Source organism: Melanotaenia boesemani, unplaced genomic scaffold (assembly GCF_017639745.1).
Source record: "Melanotaenia boesemani isolate fMelBoe1 unplaced genomic scaffold, fMelBoe1.pri scaffold_170_ctg1, whole genome shotgun sequence".
NCBI lineage: Eukaryota > Metazoa > Chordata > Actinopteri > Atheriniformes > Melanotaeniidae > Melanotaenia > Melanotaenia boesemani.
The window spans coordinates 16,704-28,368 of NW_024580613.1; the positions used below are offsets into that span (position 1 = coordinate 16,704).

An 11,665-nucleotide genomic window follows, 5' to 3' on the forward strand; every position below is an offset into this window, starting at 1 on the left:
AGGAATCAGAAGAGATGCAGAGCCAGCGAGTCATAGCAGGATTTGGATGGCTGACCTCCTATTTCAGAATTTATTAACCTTTTAAAGACCCTTTTAATGGAGTGGAATACATCACTCACACACACACACACACACACACACACACACACACACACACACACACACACACACACACACACACACACACACACACATATATATATAGATTAATATCTTCACTAGATTATTCCTCATCAGGGAATTTAATTTTGTTTAATGTCACAATGTGGGTCTTTCTTACCAGTTTTGAGTTAATTTACATATTTTCATCATAATGAAGACAGTAATCATTTAAAACTCACTGTTTAATTTACAATGTCATTAAGAACAAAAACAAACATTGTTTTCTAGTTTAAAAGAGAATTGTTTTTCAATAAATACTGTTAAACAATAATTAAAACTATTAACAGCTATTCAGTAATACTGTTGTGCTGTTCAATGTTACTCTTAACAATGAGAAATTTTGCTTTTACATAGAAAATTAATAATAATTTTAAAACACTCAATCAGAATGTATAAATAGTTGGCCTGTGGCCTTCAGCTTCCTGTTGGTCCTAGTGCGGCAGACCGGGCAAAAATGCAGCTGAAGCCTACGTCATCGATGCTGCCTGGGATCCCGGGATGCAGGAGCCGCCTGGGATGACAATATTCTACCAAATTGTATAGTTTATCTTTGGTAGCAGTTATGAAGCTTTTGGAGCTATGCAGCATTCCTCGTTAGTATAGTCACCAGTATCTCTCTCTGACATGCAGAAGACCGGAGTTTGTCACCTGGATACTCCTCACACGGAGCAGGACATGGTGAACAATACACCAGAAGATTTAATGCTTTGTTTGCAGGATGTAGAATTTTTGTGTTAGGTGAATGTAATAGCCATTACACCACAGAAAATAAACAACAAAACAGAGGATTATGACATCATAAAGTTTGCACAAACAGCATATACAATGTTAAAAAGGTTCTCGAAATTTGTTTGGGTTTTTTCAACTAATTTCTGAGGTTTGAAGCTCATTTGAAAAAGAAAAAAGATCAAACAGGGACATCAAAGAGAAATATGACATCATGAATGTGGCTCTAATAACATACACAGACAAAACAGTGAAATCAAAGTGGAATATGACAGTATAAATGTTACACAAAGAATATACACAAACCAGTTTTATCAAAGAGGATCATGGCATCATGAAGGTTAAAGGTGGCACAAAGCCCATATACAGATCAAGCATTGACATCACAGAGGAATATGACATCATAAAGGTGGCATAAAGAACACACATATCAAACAGTGACATCACAGAGAGTTATGGCACCATAAAGGTGGCACAAAGTATAGAAGGTGTAATCTTTTCCAATGAAGCTCTGGCAGCTTGTAACAAAAGCAGAATGGTCTTTGTAACTGAGCCATATTCTCTTACCACCCAACCCTTTCTCAGACACAAAAACACACACAACACTTGGCAATGTCTTAAAAGTGTGTTGAGACTGTAGTTTGCCAAACAGCTTTTCTGGTGCAGATGTCTTCTCACAGTCAAAATGCTTTAGATTGCCACCTGGATACTCCTGATATGGAGCAGGACATGACACATACTCAGTACACTACAACATTTAGTACTTTGTTTGCAGGATGTCCAGAATGTCTGATGAGAGTCTCTATTGTCCCAAAATCACCAGTACTTCCATATTAATATCAGCACTGTGTATTTGAATGTATGAAGAATGGAGAAGAGACAGTCAGATAGGGTTTGATGAAGCAACTGCTTTTTTTGAACATTTGTTTGCAGCGTATCTTCTGAAACGTTACCTGTGTGTTGGCCCATCTTCTTGCTGACAGATGGGTATTGTTACCAGGGAACGGTGGTGTGATCTCTGGCTCAATCTGCCCCTTTTTTTTAAGAATTTCTTTTAGAGTATTTGAGGTGTATGAATGTGTGTAGCAAGTAGTTTCAGAAGGACAGAATGTTTCTGCCTGGTTTCGAACTCAGTGGTGGCTGGTGTTACCAGTGATAGATGCTACACCACAGAAACCGCTGAAAAGCTGATTCGTCGTTGTTTATATTAACACTTGGGTCCAGCTTTTAAATAGATGTGACCAAGAACATACTGCAGCACTGTTATAGTAAGGCCATCATTGTTTTGTCTATAACAGATGAGGTAGCTCGGGCACGTCCCACCAGAAACAGGCCCCGGGGAAGACCCAGGACACGCTGGACAGACTACATCTCGCGGTTGGCCTGGGAACCCCTCGATATCCCCCCCGGATGAGAGGATGAGAGGGAAGTCTGGGTTTCCCTGCTTAGGCAGCTGCCCTGCAACCAGACTCTGGTTAAGTGGCAGGTAATGATGAATGGAAGATTGCACAAGCATGCTTTGATAAATCTGAAAGTTTTTGTGCAGCACATTTCCTTTTTGCCCTGTAGATGCCACCTGTAGTTTGCTTTGCTACGCATAGTTTGATAAATGAGGCCCCAGAACTTAAAGAAATTACAGACTGGAGACAGCGTGAACATGGACTTTTTATCCTTCCTTACTCTCCAGTCATATCGATCTCTGATTGGCTACATTCTGTTCCTGTTACACCAGTGATTACGCTGTAAAGACAGTCTCATAGCTTCATCTGTTGAAGGTACTTGACCAAATATCAGTTTTTGATCAAAATGTCAACGTCCAACACGGGGCTCAAACAGACGACTCTGAGCTTAAGACTCCCATAGTCTACCAGCTGATCTAGCCAGGCTGCTAACGGGATGACATGTACACAAATATAATTAAGAGTGGTTTGCTGAACAGCCTCACATGGCTATAGGTGGATATAATGTCTGCGTAACCACCGTAGGCTCAGCGTAGCTCCGCAGAGGCTCCACACACACCTCTTCCAGGCCTGATGTGCACCCTTGCTATGCAGTGATTGGTCAGTTTGGGATCACGTGTTGTGGGATATCTGGATCTTCTCGCTGAATTTCTGTGGTAACCACCATTTTTAAAAATAATAACCAGTGGATGAGAGGCTTTTAAAATAATTTTTTTGTTTTCTTCTTTACAAGTTAGAAAAGACACCATGAATGTTTTAAACAGAACATACTTTGCGGAGTTTTTGATCTTAAATGTCTGTGAATGTCCTTGGGAGTTTGTCAGGAGTGGGATTTGAACCCACGTCTCCTTTTGGAGACCAGAAATCCCTGTTTCAGGAAGGTAACAGCCCTTGAGTCTGGCGCCTTAGACCACTCGGCCATCCTGACACACATTGAGTCTAATTTGTCATGTGGTAAGGAAGCTTACTATGAAGTTCCTGACTTCACTGCTAATTATATATATATATATTTATATATATATTTCTTTTATATTTATAATGCTACATATTTTTTGCTTTTCTTAGACTTTTCTTGTAAATAATTTATATTGCACCTTCTTGTTGTGATGCATGTTCACCTTATTCTGTCTGCTTTCTGCACTTTATTCTATAAGAAGAGCTGCTGTAACAAGTGAATTTCTCCACTGTGAGATTAATAAAGTCTAATCTAATCTAATCTAATCTAAACCTGACAAGGAGTAAAGTGTAAAACATGACAGCTATAAAAGTACAGTTGTCACAGAACGTCTTGAGATGCATTAAACAACTATTAGAAAAGCTTTTGCTACATATACGGACATTTAACATACGCACAAACGCGCGCAATCAGGCTGCATGCAAACACGCGCGAACACGCAAGAGGGGCGCACAAAGACACACGCGTCAGTAACACGCATGAAGCATTAAACCGTTCACAATAACCATGTTAAAAATCGTCTGTTGGAATGTACATGGAGCCGGTTCCAGGGAGAAGAGGTTGAAGATCTTTAATAAATTACAGGAGCTGCAGGCTGACATTGTCTTACTACAAGAGACTCATTTAACAAACTCAACCATAGATCTTCTTCAAACAGCTCAGTTTCCTCATGTTTACTCAGCCTGTTATAATTCTAGGCAGAGAGGAGTAGCTACTCTTATTAATAAGAGACTAAATTTTGACATAGATAGCACAGTAGTGGATCCGGAAGGCAGATTTCTGATAACTTTATTATCTATTTGTAATATCAAATTATGTATTACCAATGTGTACGGCCCCAATGCAGATGATCCCTCCTTTTTCCACTCCCTGTTTGCTACACTCCAGAATTATTCAGATAACAGAATAGTGCTAGCTGGTGATTTTAATGTAGTCTTGACTGAACAAGATCGCTGCAGCACATCAGGTAGTCATCGAGTCTGGCAGTCGTCAGAAACTATCAAACAGTACATGAAGGATTTTGGTCTTTGCGATGCTTGGCGCTCTCACCATCCTAAACTAAGAGAATACACCTTCTTCTCTTCAGTTCACCACTCCTTCTCTAGAATAGATTATATTTTAAATAGTAACTCACTAATGGGCGACATTTCAGAGACTCAGATACATCCAATCAGCATCAGCGATCACGCACCAGTTTCATTCACTCTGAGAAACAAAAATAATAAACCGATTGGTAAAAGCTGGAGATTTAACACCTCTTTATTGAAAGATCCTGAGTTTATTGATTATTTTAAAAAAGAATGGTCAATTTATATAGAAAAAAATGACATGCCTGAAACTTCAGCGTGTCTCCTTTGGGAAGCAGGAAAAGCAGTAATGCGAGGGAAAATAATTTCCTTCTCCTCACATAAGAAGAAGAAGGAAACAGCAAGAGTTTTAGAATTAGAACTCAGGATTAAATCATTGGAGGAGGCTTACCGCATTTCCCCCGAAGAGCACACAATGAATAATATAAGGAAAACTAAATTGCAGCTTAAAGAAATTATAGATAAAAAAACACAGTTTTTAGTGCAAAGACTTCGCTTGGAGAACTTTGAACATAGTAACAAATCTGGAAAGTTTTTAGCAAATCAACTAAAAACAAACAAGGAGAAAACAACAATCTCCTCTGTGAAAGATCAAGAGGGAAACATCAGCCATGACTCAGACAAGATAAATGACACGTTTAGAAGCTTCTATAAAACATTATATGAATCACAGATTAATCCAACAGATGAACATATTGAACAATTTTTAAACAACACTAATCTACCAAAACTAAAAAATGAAAATAAAATAAATTTAGATGCACCTATTACTGTAGATGAACTCCACGAAGCTCTCCAACATATGCCCAACAATAAAGCCCCGGGTCCAGATGGTTACTCAGCAGAATTTTACAAGGAATTCTGGACAACGCTAGCTCCTACATTTTATAATATGTTGTTAGAAATACAGGAAAAACAAAAAACACCGCAAAATATGAACTTAGCTAATATAACACTATTGCTAAAACCAGGCAAAGACCCCACACTTCCATCCAGTTACCGTCCCATATCTTTAATAAATGTAGACCTGAAAATAATTAGTAAAGCTCTTGCCAGAAGGATAGAAAAAATAACCCCTCTTATAATACATCCGGACCAGACAGGTTTTATAAAAGGTCGACATTCATCTACTAACACGCGTAGACTAATTAACCTCATAGATTACTCTACTTTACATAATCTAGAATCCACAATCATTTCTCTAGATGCAGAAAAAGCCTTCGACAGGGTAAACTGGAAGTTTCTATTTGCAACACTAGACAAATTTGGGTTTGGACCTGCTTTCATAGAGTGGATTAAAATATTATATAATAACCCAAATGCATGTGTGAAAACCAACGATCAAACTTCTCCAAGCTTCCGCTTACAGAGAGGCACCAGACAGGGCTGTCCACTCTCCCCCTCACTTTTTGCCATTTTCATAGAGCCGTTAGCAGCTGCTATTAGACAAAATACAGAAATTAAAGGAATCCAGGGCAAAAATATAGAACATAAAATAAGTCTTTATGCAGATGATGTATTACTCTTCCTTCAGAACTCACAAACATCACTCTCTGAGACAATCACAGTTATTAATAAGTTCTCATCAATATCTGATTATTCTATTAACTGGTCTAAGACTACAGCCATGTCCATCAACTGTGACCTACAAAACATCCCTAATATCAAAATACAGACAGGAAACATTAGATATTTAGGTATAAATATTTCCCCCAGATTATCAGATTTAACAAAATTAAACTATGTTCAGCTACTAAAAACAATAGAAGATGATCTCTTACGGTGGAGGCGCTTACCCATCTCACTAATGGGGAGAGTTGCCACCATTAAGATGATGATTCTACCTAAAGTTAATTATTTATTTTCAATGATACCCACTAAACCCTCCACCAGTTGGTTTAAATCTCTGGACTCTTTCATATCCAAGTTTCTTTGGAAAAACAAGCCGTCACGTATCAGTCTTAAAACCTTACAGCAGACTAAAGATAGAGGAGGACTGGATCTACCAAACTTTAATCACTACTTTATAGCTAACAGGCTGCAGTACATCTCAATGTGGCTCAAACCCAGTTATCTGGATGAGCCGTGGCTAGATGGGGAGCAGGCTTTGTGTGAGGACTTAGTCATCTCTGACCTGCCGTTCATCAGCTCAACCATTAAACCATATAAGTGCTTTAAAAGCCTTAACATCCGTTTTTCCTTAATGGCTTGGTGGGAATTCTGTAAGATAACCAGATCTTCCCTCTTTCCATGTAGACTTACACCCATCTGGAACAACCCTGACATCCTGCAGAACAAAAAGATGATAAACTTCACTCAATGGAAGACTAAAGGAATACAACAGTTAGGACAGATAATAGAAAATGGAAACTTTGTATCTTTCAACACAATTGTCTCACAGTATGGAATCAACAGCAATAAATTCTTAGAGTACCACCAACTAAAATCAATTATATGTAAGAAGTATACCCCTGTACAGTTAGACTTGCAGCTTCCTGTCAGAATAGCAGAATTCTTGAATCTTAATACTCCAAAATTATTAACAAAAATATATAGATTACTTGCAAAGCTAGAAGACAGGATATCTCTCCCAACTTCAAAATGGGAAGATGATTTATCTAATAACTTTGATCAGAAAAGATGGTCACAAATATGTTTAAACACGTTTAAAATGACTCAGAATTCAAATATACAACTAATACAATTCAAAATTCTCCATAGAACTCATTATACAGGACACAGGATGTTCAGGATGGGCCTTTCACCATCAGATATCTGCCCACACTGCTCTGAGAACACTTCTGATAGCTACATCCATGCGCTGTGGTCCTGCACACCTGTCCAAAGGTTCTGGATTAAGGTGTGTGAAGATCTCTCAAAATGGTTTAAAACCAGTTTTTCTGCAAACCCCACACTTTGCCTACTGGGCGACCTGGGTGACACTAACATAGGAATACACTCCATAAACTTGGTCCTCGCAGTCTTATGCATCGCAAAGAAAACTATCCTTGTGAACTGGAAAGATAAGAATAATTTGTCTATCCAGCAGTTTAGAAATCTCCTGTTAGATCACATCAGCATTGAGACAATGTCTGCCTCCTCCAGGAACCAATCAGATGACTTTCATTCCCTCTGGTCCCCTGTGACTGGCTACATCACCTAATGTAGGTGGAGGATTGCGGCTTCGCTGGGATGGGGGTGGATATGGGTGGGGGGTCCCTGGTGGTTTCGGGTCTCCGGGTTTCTCCTGGGTGGGGATCTCGGCTGCTCCGCTGCTGGGTTGGCTGGGGGTTCCGGTCTGGGCGGGCGGCATTGGGTGGGCCCCGGGGTGGGACTGCCTCGTGGCGGTGGGGGGTGGCTGCCGGGGTGCCTGGGTCGGTGTCCGTCGGCCCCTGGCCGGGTGGCCGGTCGGGCCCGGGGTGGGCCGGGTGGGGGCCCCGGGCTCTGGGGTGTCGGGTCTCCCCCCTCTCCTGGGGGTGGGGGGTCTGCCGCTGCTGGGGGGGCTGGGCCCGTCCGGATGTGCCGTGCCGGGGGTTGGTCCGTGCCCTGGTGCTTGGTCGCAGCCTCGGAACCTGGGTGGGGGTGTGTTTGTATATAGGTGGGTGTGTGTGTGTGTGTGTGTCTGTAGGTATGCTGGTGTGTGGGTGGGTGTAGAGGGATGTGTGTGCTGTATGTGTGTGTGGGTGTGTATGAAGGTCTAGGTGTGTGCGTGTATGTGTGTGTGAGTGGTGTGCGGGTGTGTGTGTGGAGGTCTATGTGGGATGTGTGTGTGGGTGTGTGTGAAGGTGTGTATATATGAGTGTGTGCACGTGGAGGTCGAGGTGTGTGTGGAGGAGTGAAGGAGTGGGTGGAGGCGTGAGTATGTATGGAGGTGCTTGTGTGTATATGCAGGTATGTATGTGAGTGCGTGTGTAGTGGTGTATGTGTATGGAGGGGTATGAGAGTGTGTGTGTATGTGGGCACCGGTGTGTGTGTTTATAGGTATGTGCGTGAAGTGTGTGTGTGGAGGTATGTGCACGTATTGAGGTGTTGGTGTATAGAGGTGTGTGAGAGGGTGTGTGAGTGGCTGGGGGTTAGGACGTGTCCTCTGGGGGGCACCCTGGCCGGGTGTTGGGGGCGTGGGCCTGGGGTTCCCTTCCTTTGCCTCGCCCCCCTCCCACTCAGAAAGAGGAAAGTGGCCCCTTGGGCTGGTGGCTGGCCCCTGGGGGGGTTCGTGGCGTGCCTGGGTTGGGGTGCCTGCTCCGGGCCTGTGACGCCCTTCGGGGCCGGCGGGGGACGGGGGTGCCCTAAGCCACTGGCGGGTCGTCTTCCAGGGGGGAGACTTACTCCCCTCTGGACCTACATCTCCTGACCCCTCCCCTCCCCCACTCTTCACTACATACACAGGTAGGGCTGTGGGAGGTGTGCTTGTTGCGCTGGGCGGGGCAGGGGGGTCATCATAGTGGCCCTGTTGCTTCGCCGAGCGGCAGCATGCCTCCCAGCTTTTAATTCCACTTAGTCACTGAGCACAAATAACATTTGCAACATACAAACACGTTTTGGGGGGTGGAACATGCGAGGTCAGGCGGGTGGGACTGCTCAGGTGGCCCCACCCCCTCCTCAATGCAGTTACTGCCCCCCAATTTTAACCCTCTTTTTTTAATTGCAAACAGCACATAATATATTCCATCACTAGTGGGGGAGGGAGGGGGGATGGGGTCTTCAAGCGCCCCTGACTCCATGGATGGCCCGGGGGCGGGGCGGGCCGGGTGGCCTGTCGCGTTGGCCCGGGGCGTAGGCGGGCTGTCCCGGGGGGTTTTGGCTGCTGGCCCTGGGGGGAAGGTGCTGTTTTAGGGGTGGGGAGTGGGGGGCGGGGTGGGGGGTTGGGGGCCTGGCTCGTGTCTCCTCGCCTCCTGGCTGGGGCTGTCCCCCCGTGGCGTGGGGTGGCGGGAGGATGGTGGTGGGGGGATGGTGTTTGTGTGTGTGTGTGTTGGGGGGGGGGGGGGGGGGGGGGAGTGGTGTGGGTGTGGGGGGATGGGTGGTGGAGGGATGGTGTGTGGGAGGGTGGGGTGTGTGGAGGTGGATGCGTGGTGTGTGGGAGGGGGGGTGGTGTGGGTGTGGGAGGATGAATGGTGGAGGGATGATGTATGTGTGGGAGGATGGGGTATGTGTGGGAGAATGTATGGTGCAGGGATGGGGGAGTGTGTGGGAGGATGGATGGTGGAAGGATGGTGTGTGTGCGGCAGGATGGATGGTGTATGGGAGGGAGGATGGTGTGTGTGTGGGGGAGTGGTGTATGTTTGGGAGAGTGGGTGATGGAGGGGTGGTGTGTGTGTGTGGGAGGATGGGGTACGTGAAGGTGGATGTTTGGTGTAGGAGAGGGAGGACGGTGTATGTGTAGGAGAATGATGTATGTGTGGGAGGATGGGTAGTGGAAGGAAGGTGTGTGTGCGTGTGTATGGGAGGTGTGAAGGTGGATGAATGGTGTGTGAGAGGGAGGATGGTGTATGTGTGGGAGGATGAGTGGTGGAGGGATGATGTGTGTGTGGGAGGATGGGATAGGTGTGGGAGAGTGTATGGTGGAAGGATGGTGAGTGTGTGGGAGGAAGGATGGTGTGTGTGTGGAAGGATGGATGGTGGAAGGATGGTGTGTGTGTGTGGGAGGACAGAGTATGTGAGGGTTGAATGGTGTATGTGTGGGAGGATAAATGGAGGAGTGGAAGGAGAGTGTGTGTGTTTGTGTGTGTGTGTGTTGGTCTGGGGGGGGGCAGGACTGGTTCTCGGGGTGTGCGGCTGGGCGCTGGGGTGTGGGGCTGGCCTCTGGTGGTGGCCGTCTGGGCGGGCCGGGTCCCCCCGGGTGGCGTGCTGGCCCTCGGCCTGTGGGGGAGGGGGGTGTCCCTGCGCTCCTGGGCCCGGGCCCTCTGCCCCGTCTATCCCGGGCGGCCGGTGCCCGGGGGGGTCGGGGACTGCTGGCCTCGGCCCGCCGGGGCCGGTGCCCTGTGTCCGCGGGGCGGCTCCTGCTGGGGTCTCCTGCTGCTGCCTTCCTGGGCGGGCGAGTGGTCGTCTCTGTGGACCGGTCGGGATCTGTTGCCTTCGGGGGGCTGGTGGCCTGGGTCTCGGGACCGCTGGCCTGACTCTGGCCTCTGTTCAAGTGAGGTGGCATCTGCATGATCACTCTGCATGGTCACTCCTTTCTGAACGTCTCCACACAGTCTTTGCGTCGCCGTGTGGCCGAGTTCTCCAACACATCCACACAGGTTTCTCTGCGCGTGTTCTTGAATACACCAGTTTCACTTATATCTATTATCATATTTTGTTTCTTTTTTTAATTATTTCTGTTCTTATTATTATTAGGGTCCGAGCCATACAAAGTATGGCGGGGCCCTATTGTTTCTGCTATGTTTATTATTAGGGTCCGAGCCATACAAAGTATGGCGGGGCCCTATTGTTTCTGCTATGTTTATTATTAGGGTCCGAGCCATACAAAGTATGGCAAGGCCCTATTGTGGTTGAAATGTTTATTCTCCTTCTCCTCCTCCTCCTAAGCATTTCGACGCCAAATTTGACCCCCTAAACACCCATGAAAAGTTGTGAAACTTGGCACACACGTCAAGCCCGGCGAAAATCGGATATTATAAGGTCCGCATACTCTTCAATGCAAAATTGGCTCAACAGCGCCACCTAGAGTCACCAAAAATCACCACATCAATGGGGCCCAGGAAGTCTACTTCAACGTAGGAAGACGAAACTCGGCACACACGTGTACCACCCCGTGTTGACCAAAAAACTCAATGTAACACCTGTCGCCATGGCAACAGGGTGCCCGCCATCTTGGCGTGTGCGGCCATTTTTTTGCCATTTTTTCCACTTTACACACATCGTATTTGAACGAACTAGTCTGAGGGGATTCGTGCGATTGACTCCAAACTTGGTGGGAAGCTTCCTGACAAGTTGGGGACCAAAAATTGTTCAAATCTTTCTAATAGCCGGAAACGTGTTACCGTGGCAACCGACGGAAAAACGCCTTCTCGCCATGAAACACGGTTTGCTCATATCTCCATAGAAATACATGGGATCTCCACCAAACTTCACAGTATTCATACATGTCACACCCAAAGTCCAGCAAAGAAGTCAATCAAACACCTGTTGCCATGGCAACGGGGTGGCCGCCATCTTGGATCTCATTGCCATTTGAACGAACTAGTCTGAGGGGAATGGTCCGACCGACTCCAAACTCGGTGGGGACCTTCCTGACAAGTTGGGGACCAAACGCTCCTCACATCTTTCTAATAGCA

At 45.7% G+C, this 11,665-nt stretch overlaps 1 non-coding gene across 1 annotated transcript; it reads right to left on the reverse strand.

The window, feature by feature from the left end:
* Positions 1–3,166: 3,166 nt before the first annotated feature.
* trnal-caa lies at positions 3,167–3,276 on the reverse strand. Its single transcript has 2 exons — positions 3,239–3,276; positions 3,167–3,212 (listed from the first exon to the last, which is right to left on the reverse strand). It is a non-coding gene; the product is annotated as a tRNA-Leu (tRNA).
* Between the last annotated feature and the right edge of the window lie 8,389 nt (positions 3,277–11,665).